Genomic DNA, 12,017 nt, shown 5'->3' with positions numbered 1-12,017 from the left:
GAATAATAATGCAGATGTTTTATAACAAATTATTCACAACATGTTAGAAGCTGATACAGAGCTATAGAAATGAATATGTGTTAATAATTTGAATGTTATTTATTTATCAAATAAAAATATGTTATTTATAGTACAAACTTTTTTTTCTGTGAAATTGTATGCTGATGCAACTTTAAGTAAGTCTGTTTTGATTTCTTACATATATCTATAACAAAAGAAAAGGTAAATATATTGTTCATACTTAAGCATAATATGCTGTGTCATACTGTATGCTGGAGGACTAAGCATAACATGGTGTGTCATACTGTATGCTGGAGGACTAAGCATAACATGGTGTGTCATACTGTATGCTGGAGGACTAAGCATAACATGGTTTTTCATACTGTATGCTGGAGGACTAAGCATAACATGGTGTGTCATACTGTATGCTGGAGGACTAAGCATAACATGGTGTGTCATACTGTATGCTGGAGGACTAAGCATAACATGGTGTGTCATACTGTATGCTGGAGGACTAAGCATAACATGGTGTGTCATACTGTGTGCTGGAGGACCATGCAACATATATTAAGGTCATTAGCATTCCATAGGTTCTTACAAAGTAAAACATCTAAAACAAGGGATCCGAAGAGGATCAAAGAGGGACCCTGGGAGATCCTCGGTGGATCTTAGAGGGATCCTATTGAGATCTTAAGGATCTTAGAGGGATCCTAGAGAGATCTTAGGGGGATCTTAGAGGGATCATAGGGGGATCTTAGAGGGATCATAGGGGGATCTTAGAGGGATCCTAGAGAGATCTTAAGGATCTTAGAGATATCTTAGGGGGGATCTTAGAGGGACCCTATTGAGATCTTAGAGGGATCCTAGAGAGATCATAGGGGGATCTTAGAGGGATCCTAGAGAGATCTTAGGGGGATCATAGAGGGACCCTAGAGAGATCATAGGGGGATCTTAGAGGGATCCTAGAGAGATCTTAGGGGGATCTTAGAGGGACCCTATTGAGATCTTAGAGGGACCCTATTGAGATCTTAGAGGGATCCTAGAGGGATCCTAGAGAGGTCTTAGGGGGATCATAGAGGGATCCTAGAGAGGTCTTAGGGGGATCATAGAGGGATCCTAGAGAGATCATAGGGGGATCTTAGAGGGATCCTAGAGAGGTCTTAGCGGGATCTTAAAGGGACCCTAGAGATATCTTAGGGAGATCATAGAGGGATCCTAGAGAGATATTAAGGGTATCTGAGGGGGATCTTAGAGAGATATTAAGGGATGTTGGCACCCAACACTGATCTTCAATGATTCTGTGTACTTTTTGTAAGGTCAAGATGGTGACTTTCTCAGATCAAAATTTTCAAGGTTTGTTTTCAAAATGAGAGAATAAAATTTTAAATAATTAAAATTTCATCACCTGTATATAAGATGTTATCATGAAAATTGCCCATAATGTCGAGTTATTGATTTATCGAATAAGCTTTATTCATGGTAACACATATATTCCTACCAGGTAATGAATATCATGTATTGTATATATATGTATTGTACAATACATCTGATCCATTCAATCAGTTGTAGTTGTCAGGGTCCTGTTATTATTAGAGATTTAATTAGTGACATTACTGATGAGAGAACAGTCATTCATTTCAGTTTTATTATATTGCAGATAATATTATTTCATGGATCAGGAAATGTGAAATAACAAAAATATATAACAGACTACAGTATTCACATGATGCTTTTGTCCATTGTGCACCTTCCAGAAACAGTTGTTTTAAAATACTACTCTTCCTTAATGTCTGAGGGGATTTATACCTTATTTGGTCTGAAACATCACAGTGAGCTGCAATCATTTCTTAAATAAATTAAGTTGATAAACCCTTTGGGAAAGAGACAGGGCCCTGAAAGGGAAGGTAACTGAAAATTTGCTTTAAAATGATACTCCTCCTTAATGTCTGGACAGATTTCAATTAAAGTATTTCTAAAGCATCATTGGTTAAGTAAATGAGGTTGGTTGGTCTCTTTCAGTTGTTACAATGCAAGAGACTTGTTTTGACCAAGTGTTTCTGCTATATTTCATATTGATACTGTGACTGAATGAATTAGGATGTAGCATGCAGGTCACAGCAAAAGTAATGCATAGACAAAGAGTAACAATCTATCTTCAAAATTCTATGTAACCACTTAACAATGTATTGCCATCTTGAGTATGCATCAATCTAAAAATACCTTATCTTGAAAACCAGATGAATCTTAAGATGTTGCTTGCACAATTAAAACCAGTATTGATGAGCTTATCAATAAAGTTTCAAACAGTCCCGATACAGGGATCTTCAGACAAAGACAAAGCAACTATCCTGAAATATCAAATCCAAAATGGCAGAAAGCAGCCATCTGGAATATCTAATCTCATTGATGTCATTAATTCAAATTATTTCCTTTATTGATTAAATAAATTATTGATCTCACTTATTGTCGGAATAATTTACATCAGTCAAATTATTGATATCAATAAAATATGTTTATTGTTATGATTAAATGTTTGGAATAACTGATATCATTAAATCGTGTGTGGAACCCAAGTTGATAATAATTCATCTCTGTTTCATGTAGGATTGCACTTGAAACTACTGAAATGGATGTTAGATGATTCCAGGATTACAAACCAGCCAGAGAATCTCCATTTTGGGTATTTCTGTCAGGGAACAGTCATTTTTCTCAAAATTTAATGGTGTTGATTGTTCAAATTAATACATTTATAACAAAATGGTACCCCATAATATGCTAACTGAGGAATGCATTTGACATACCTGTATCTATTAATCTCTAACAACTTCTGCTATTAGAGGGATGTATTTCTATCTAAATACGGGGGTACTGAATGTAAACATAGTCTTGACTATATACTGTTAAGGATTTGGTAGGTGCTTGTTCATTAATTTCTGGAGATTATATATGTACTGTACAAACCAAGTTAAGTATGCACACCAAGTACGCCGGACTCCTGATTATGGTGATTATATTGAGAATGTATTGGAAATAGACTGGGTAATTGAGAGATAGGAGAGTTTTGTGCAATGTTTTGTGAGATTTGTAGAAAAATTATAATTTTCTCTAATTTCGTCAATGGGATTATCCTTGTAATATTGCTTAATAAATACAACGACTCTCTTGTTGTATTAAAGGGTAGTCTCCTGATTTTATCTAGGTTGTTAGTGTCGTCCAGACCATCACACACCGCACATCAATACTGAGGAATATGATGGTCTGATGGTCGTCTATTTCTATTAACAAGTATTTAGCTTTTTGAAGAACATTTCACTGTTTCGATACATGATCGTATATATTTTCGACATGGGTACTTCATTTTCAGTTCAATTTCACTCCACAATGCAAACTTAAAACTGAAATCTACCACATAGTCAAATTCCAAGTTTGAGCAATGATTTTTTTTTCAGAATTGAATGTAACAATTAAGCTGCCATTTCCCCCATTTCCCTTATTGTTAAAGGTCGATATATATCTTACTTTCGATAGTATATCCTAGCATAATACGGGGGTTTCCTCTACAAATGGTTTATAAAGAATTCCAAGGTAACATAAGATATATCTTTGATACAGAAAATAAATGATTCGGTACCGAACCTTGAGGGACTCTGGTATTAGCAGATTATATCACAAACATAATAGATTGACAAATTTTTATTTTCTGAACATACCATACTTTGTTCGGAAAATCTACGTAAATACAGTATTGTAAATCAGAAAATTATTTACAGTCGAGCACGTGAGGAAAATTATCGCCAGTCTATACTGACATTTCGTTTTACAACATTCCACATATTTCTGTCTTTCGGTTTCAACCGAATACATCTATTATTTGTAGAGCGGAATTTACGACAGGGACTTGGCACGAATTTCCAACCCACGGCCAACATGTATGTATCTTTAGTGACCATAATGCATAGATATGGCTATTGGGCTGAGAACCCTTGCTAAGTCCCCGTGAAACTTACAAAAAATTGATATCATATGTCTTTGTCACTTCGATATCAAAACCGCCTTTATAAATTCCGCAACAACTCAGTTGCTACGAGCAAATAGACCAGACTCCAGTGACGATTTAACTTCAGAAACGAGCTCTTGATGGTGCTTTCTTGTAACAGGAAAATCGTATGAAATTATTGTACAAATTTTAAAATTCAGTTTTTTTTTTATTTCTTGAGCATATTCTCTCATACGAAATTAATACCTTCAACCAAACATTGGTAATCAACTATGTCAAGTTTTATTGGCTGACTGGGTCTGAAATGAGATGAAACTTATTAAAAATTAACCTTTTAAAACTCTGAAAGAAATTCCATTAAAAAATGCAAAGATCTGTATTTGTACTCTGTAACTTTCTCAAACCACGCCAAGACGAGATTAAAAGACGGTAGCTTGTGACGTCATAATGAATGATGTATCTACGCATGACGTCATAATTGATATCCTGAACATCAACAATCACACGCACGATTTCTCAAAGACTTCAATAATGGGCTGTTTCGCCTTCCTGAAATGTCTTAAACGTCGTAGGAAACCAAAAATCCATCCTTACATGACCGAAGAAGAAATGGAAGGTTTACCACCACAAGTACCTTATGGGAAGAAGTATTACCGACTGAAACTTGCTCCACCTCCACGTGGACTGAAGATCTTATTCACCTTCCCCATCTGCACTAGAGACGTGAGAGGCACTTGTTGGGTCAGGGACAATGACCCAATCTATGCGTGTCCACCACCGCCACCTCCAAGTCCTATTCCAGCTAAAGCGAACCCTAAGCTGCCACCTCTTCCGTCCCCTGCTGAATCTGGTTCTTCAACATAAGCGGCCACATTTCCACCTATTAGACATTTGACCATTGACGGTGAATCTGGAAAAGTGTGCCGCCGAGATTGACGAAACCCTTGTCGCCGAAAGATACGTGACTTTCACGGACGTAAATTGAATCATCAACAGATGGTCAATTCGAAAATGAACGAAGATTTTTAATTTAATTCCACCGGAAATATACGGATGTCCAACATGATATATGACGTCTTCCGTCTGAGTAGATGGTCCCTCAAATGTCTGGAAACAATTTCAGTGGTGATAGATCAACGTACACACAACCGTACTTTACATGTATAAATGTATACCCGCATGTTTATTCAAATGTAGATGCGATATTATTAAATTAAATGTTATTATCTTTAAAATAGGTCTTTGCCGTTGTTTGTGTAAACAATCTTCTTGTGTTTGTGAAGTAAAATTGAACAAGCCGTATTTTTCGTGACTACTGATCGCTTTTCTGACGTCCGTCTGCCTAAAATGTTATACAGAAAGAGCGGATGCGATAATTTTACTTTCAGAATTTCGACCTTTTTATATTTTTTATTTTTACTTTTCATTTCTCGGGCTTAATTTCTAAAATCAGATATCATTGAGGTTATTATTTCCCCTTTTGATCTCTGCAGCTTGGGTTATTGAACTCCAGTTGTTGTGAATGTGGACCTATCCCGAAGGTTTTATTTATATTTTGGTAACATTATAAATGTAAAGAACACGTCGAGTCAAGTTATAATGTCCATGTGACAAGTTCTAATGTCCATGTGACAAGTTATCATGTCCATGTGACAAGTTATAATGTCCATGTGACAAGTTCTAATGTCCATATGACAAGTTATCATGTCCATGTGACAAGTTATCATGTCCATGTGACAAGTTATAATGTCCATGTGACAAGTTCTAATGTCCATGTGACAAGTTCTAATGTCCATGTGAAAAGTTATAATGTCCACGTGACAAGTTATGTCCATGTGACAAGTTCTAATGTCCATGTGAAAAGTTATAATGTCCATGTGACAAGTTATCATGTCCATGTGACAAGTTATCATGTCCATGTGACAAGCTCTAATGTCCATATGACAAGTTATCATGTCCATGTGACAAGTTATAATGTCCATGTGACAAGTTCTAATGTCCATGTGACAAGTTATAATGTCCATGTGACAAGTTCTAATGTCCACGTGACAAGTTATCATGTCCATGTGACAAGTTCTAATGTCCATGTGAAAAGTTACAATTCCATGTGACAAGCTCTAATGTCATGTGACAAGTTATAATGTCCATGTGACAAGTTCTAATGTCCACGTGACAAGTTATCATGTCCATGTGACAAGTTCTAATGTCCATGTGAAAAGTTACAATTCCATGTGACAAGTTCTAATGTCATGTGACAAGTTATAATGTCCATGTGACAAGTTATCATGTCCATGTGACAAGTTATAATGTCCATGTGACAAGTTATCATGTCCATGTGACAAGTTATCATGTCCATGTGACAAGTTCTAATGTCCATGTGACAAGTTATCATGTCCATGTGTCAAGTTCTAACGTCCATGTGACAAGTTATCATGTCCATGTGACAAGTTATCATGTCCATGTGACAAGTTATTATGTCCATGTGACAAGTTCTAATGTCCATGTGACAAGTTATAATATCCATGTGACAAGTTATCATGTCCATGTGACAAATTATCATGTCCATGTGACAAGTTCTAATGTCCACGTGACAAGTTATCATGTCCATGTGTCAAGTTCTAACGTCCATGTGACAAGTTATCATGTCCATGTGACAAGTTATCATGTCCATGTGACAAGTTATATTGTCCATGTGACAAGTTATCATGTCCATGTGAAAAGTTATTCAGTATATTACTACAAATATCCAAACTAACACAAACTGAAGGGAATGCTCACTACTTCTAATAAAGAATCTACATACGAATATAAGCCTAATGATATAAAACCTGTCGTGTATGCTTTAAAGTAATGAATTTTTTACTACTACTGTATATTCTATAAAATAGTAATGATGTCTTACAATTATATCATCATTATATTACCAATATTTGATGTGACTAATCCATGTACTTAAACAATGTATGACCTCTTGTCAATCATATTAATAGCGGACAATCTTGGGTAAGACATTGAAAACAGCACCAATCTGGGTAAAGCATTTCAGATCAGTCTCCGTTGGTGGATCGCAAATACCGCCTGCACCACGTTAAGTGTGCAAGTCTATAGAGTAGACGCAAAACTGGACAGCGAGACATCGCGGACAGACGTCGGTCTACCGTAATGTTTCGTTCTGAAAATAATCCGTCTACGTCCGTAAATGTTTCTAGTAGTCGATGAACAAGGCTGGGACCGGTTATAGAACTGGTACATACTCCTGGAATGTTTCTAGTAGTCACTGAACAGGACTGAGACCGATTATAGAACTGATCCGTAGTCCGTGAATGTTTCTAATAGTCAATGAACAGGACTGGGACCGATTATAGAACTGGTCCGTACTCCTGGAATGCTTCTAGTAGTCAATGAAGAGGATTGGGACCGATTAACCAAATACGACAGTCGTATATAAACGTGTCTTGCTGACGTGACGTCACCGAAAGAAGTCTTGTTCATACAGTGCTCGTGTGAGGAAAACGTTTCCGCAAAGTATTTTCGTATTAATGCGCGCCCCAAGCTGTCGTACGATATAGTTCTGAGACAAGATTCTAGCATGCCAATAACGCAATTTTAATTCTCTACAAAAGAAATTGTTCATGATTCATAGCATAGAATACTACCTATAAACGCGTGTTCTCTTAGAAGGCGTTGCTTAGGTTCGAAAGTAATAAAAAATGAAGAAAAAAATATCATAAAATGTAAAAATTGAGGTTAATAAAACTGTTCCAAGAAATATCACAATCAAAGCAACTGCTACGAATGCCTGGTTTCAGTAAAATCATAAATTTCCCTCAATCCGACTTCTCAACAGTAGGAAACACGGAGGTAAATTTAAAGAGCTAAAGAACCTCTCTCTATCGCCTTCTCTCACATACGCCCTACTTTTACAAACCTCGTGCTACAGGAGACATTCAGATCAAAGGTATCGGAAGAGTATTGTGATTTATAGACGAGGCTACTTGTACTTATGTTTAGATTGTATCAATAAATATTTTTAAGATAAACTAATTAATTAATTAATATGTATAACACAGCTTTTTCACCATTCCTGGACTCGTCCTTGATACCGGTAACCTAATTTCTAAACACCGTTGTATTGTTTACGTAATGTATGTGTTATGAAGTATTTTACCTCTGTCGCTGTGTCTGAGAAGTCGTGAATAATTGACTGTTATTATAACAACTGTTATGAGTAGAAAGATGACAGTGAAAACAGTCAGACCTAATCCCGTGCCGATACGGCAGTAACAAAATGTTCCTCGACATTCTGTTAAATATCATGGTGTCGAACTAGTCTGGATGATTAAAATCTTCGTAAAGACAAATTCCAAACGTATCGGTCATTTCAATTAAAGAACCACACTCCGAAAATCTGAAAATCTTGAGACGCTGGGGCTTGAATCGTTCATTGAATCTGCACGAGCTTGCATGTATCAAGAGACAAGTAGTTTCCGATATCGTTCAAAAACCATAGAAACACGAAAATATATATTCATCTACTGGCTCCGAAAAAAAACCCGCAAAAAACATCCATAAATGTTTTCAAACCTTTCACTTTCTCTCTCTGCACCCTGGCCCTCGATACCCAGGGACTACGGTCACTTTCTCTCTCTGTACCCTGACCCTCGATACCCCAGGTGTTACGGTTACTTTCGCTCTCTGTACCCTGGCCCTCAATACCCTAGGTGTTACGGTTACTTTCTCTCTCTGTACCCTGGCCCTCGATTCCCAGGTGTTACGGTTACTTTCGCTCTCTGTACCCTGGCCCTCGATACCCTAGGTGTTACGGTTACTTTCTCTCTCTGTACCCTGGCCCTCGATACCCCAGGTGTTACGGTCACTTTCTCTCTCTGTACCCTGGCCCTCGATATCCTAGGTGTTACGGTCACTTTCGCTCTCTGCACATTATATGGCTGATTGAATTTTCCCCTTAACTTCTGTAATGCTTTCCTATGGTAGATACTTATACAATATTCCCTGAAGTTAAGGAGGATTCATGAAACTGGAACCAGGACGTTTAATGGCACTAATTCATGGAAGAGGTCCTACGGGCCTGAATCGCTCACTAGTTCTGCAGCGTATATAGAAGGCTTTGTCATTTCGTTATGTAAGTTTCTCATGTAAATTTGACAGGTATTCCCCAAACGCGATATACGGTAATGCCAAGAAACAATTTCCAATTTCTAACACTTTTGACTCTTGTGAACTTGAAAGCGAGCAAAAGTAATTAGTTGGTAGTCCTTCATCCTATCGTGCTACACGCCCAATATATCTGTATCCTGAGCTATAGAATATTGATAGGATACATAGGATCTTGAAAGTGTACAAAAGAAATGCACTTAAATATGATTTTGTAGCCTCTTCGTCCAAGGCATAGAAAGTGGGTCAAGGTCAATTATTTTTAACCGGAACTTGGGTTCTACCCAGAACAGGTTTCCTGAAGTCCGTGAGGTTTTATACTTTAAAAAGACTGATAGAGGTAGCGTCTATTCAGCAGATGTGGTCAATGATCTATTCTCACTGCATGCTCATAATTTACCCGGATAATACGGTTACACTACGCTTAAACTAAAGATTAAGGCTGACGCAGTTACCTCCCTTACTTTGTGACGTCGAAAATACAGATGAGTTCATACGATTTTCCAAGTAACATTATTCATAAGAAATAATTTATAATAAAGATAAGAACGTCGGTCGACGCTGTCTCTTTCGAAGGGAAAGAATAAACAAAAACAGTGTATAATAATAATAAACAAGCGTAATCGTCAATATTGATGAAGCTTTGAACCCCGTCCATGAAGAATCACGTGGGAGATGCGGTCGGCGGAAGCTGTAGGCTGATCGTGGGCGGTTTGGCATAACATGTGTCTCTATTTGAATAAGAGGTATGTATATGGATGGGAATTGTAACCATGACAACTTCATTTAGTGAAATCTGAGAGTGAGTCATTTATGACACAATTTCATGAATGGATTGTAGCAGATGTAGGTTTAGAAATTTCTAATTGTTGAACATTTTTTTTATTACAGATCAGTTGAATTTACAAGGGTAAAAAAAATCTATATATGGTAAGCAAAATGGGAGAAGTCTCTGATATCACCATGATATAGCTTTATCTAAATATAATACTGTTAAATAGAGGTAATTGCTACTAAACAATGAAACAATACATAGGTTTTAATAACTTAAATAGTTTTTTGTGGGAATTGCATAATTGGCTGATAGAGAGAATGTGAGAGAGTGTGCCAGCAATGTTTGTGCGTGATCCACACACCATCTGCACTGCAGTTCAATCTCCAATAGCGTAATATGATTGCTCTGTAGAGACCCAGTCACACCTAGGGGAGATATTCCTTGTGTGAGCGCTTGCAGGGAGTAATTTTTGCTAACTGGTGGGGACAAGATCTAGTCATATCTTGCAGAAATCCCCATCCTTCCCAGACTAATCCACACTTGCTGGTGTGCATGGAAGTCTTAAATAGCCATGGCTAAGTTGAACGTGCTCAAAACTTGTTTTGGGTAAATTGTGCGAGTTTGCTCGCAGAGCTCCAACTAGATCACCAGCAGGAGGTCAGGCGACACAGCAATTCACTTTTCCACTTGAAGAAAGTAGTTTGACTGTGGACTTAAATGGGTGGGCTGTGACAAAGTTGCTGGTGTTCTGTGAGGACCTCTGTCATATGTAATTAGATGAATTTCATCAGTTGTCAGCCTGGTTTTGAAGAGAGTAGACCTTTATACAGGATGGCTGACAGGGCACATGCATTCAGTATCAACTGGGCTCCCATGCAGGTACCACACAGGTGGAATGTAGGATGGCAATACTCATATGTGGTCTGGAGGCAACACAGACCTGTCTGAATGCTCTCCTGCATCATCCATTCCATGTGCCTGGCATGCAGGTCACATGCAGCAGATTATGTACCCAGCAGGCAGACTTCATGCATCAAAAAAAAGCAAGTCCACAGAAGCCCATATCTCAGCCCACTTGTCCTGTGTGATGAATCCCTAATTGTAGTCACACATTAAGTCTAGGTATCCTGCCCTGAACAGTTCCACCTTTAGGCTGTAAACAGTTAGACAGTTTTGTTTCCATTGGTCAGTTGATGATTCATAGAGAAAAAAGACATGAAAGGTTTATGTATACATTTGCAATACTTACAGTAATTAAATAAAGATCAGAATAGTATCGGTATTGTTCAGTCTCCGCAGTTTAACTTTCACTTTTCAGGACAAAAAGCATAAGGAACTAGTCTTAAAAGTTTGATTTCGAAACCAAAGATATTTTAAATGTACAGATATTATAGGAAGAAAACCTTGGGTGACCCATAGACAGTAATTCAGATGAAATGACCAGTCAGCAATCAAACTTGATTAACATGAGCTATGAATCAATCCATAATCTTTATAAAAAATGTCATATCTTTACTATCCCCCGTCCTCTAGTGCTGTTTGAACCCTGGACTGGTATTGGCTGTCATGATTGTGACATTTAGCAGGGAACTTTACTATTTTTGCTCTGGATAGCATGCTACCTGCCTCCCATATGTTGTTCAATGAGATAGCCACCAGTTTCTGAAGGAGACCTCACATCAAAGAGACTCTGACTTTTCAGGAGGTTATCAACACAACAAAACATTGAACTCTGAACCTCTGATTATTTTTCCTGATGGATTAAGGTCTTGAGGAATTATACAAGTATTTTCCCTGCTATTATACAAGGGGAATGACATGCCAGGTATAACACCTTCCAGGTGTAATATGTTGCTGTACTTCTCTTGTATATTATCAGTAGGAAAACATAGCTTGCTGTGTCAGAGATACATCAGTTTAAGATTACATGTCATTAGTTTTCTCATTTCCTACCATGTTGTGCAATCATCCATGTAATTTGTCCTGCGATTAATCACACTGTCAACCAGGATCATTTTGAGACAGATCTCGCACTCTTAGTAGCTGGTTACCAATATCACTGAATATCAA

Source organism: Ylistrum balloti, unplaced genomic scaffold (assembly GCF_031769215.1).
Source record: "Ylistrum balloti isolate Yb309-2 unplaced genomic scaffold, AGI_CSIRO_Ybal_v1 Utg369810, whole genome shotgun sequence".
NCBI lineage: Eukaryota > Metazoa > Mollusca > Bivalvia > Pectinida > Pectinidae > Ylistrum > Ylistrum balloti.
Note: the sequence above shows the minus strand (reverse complement) of the source record.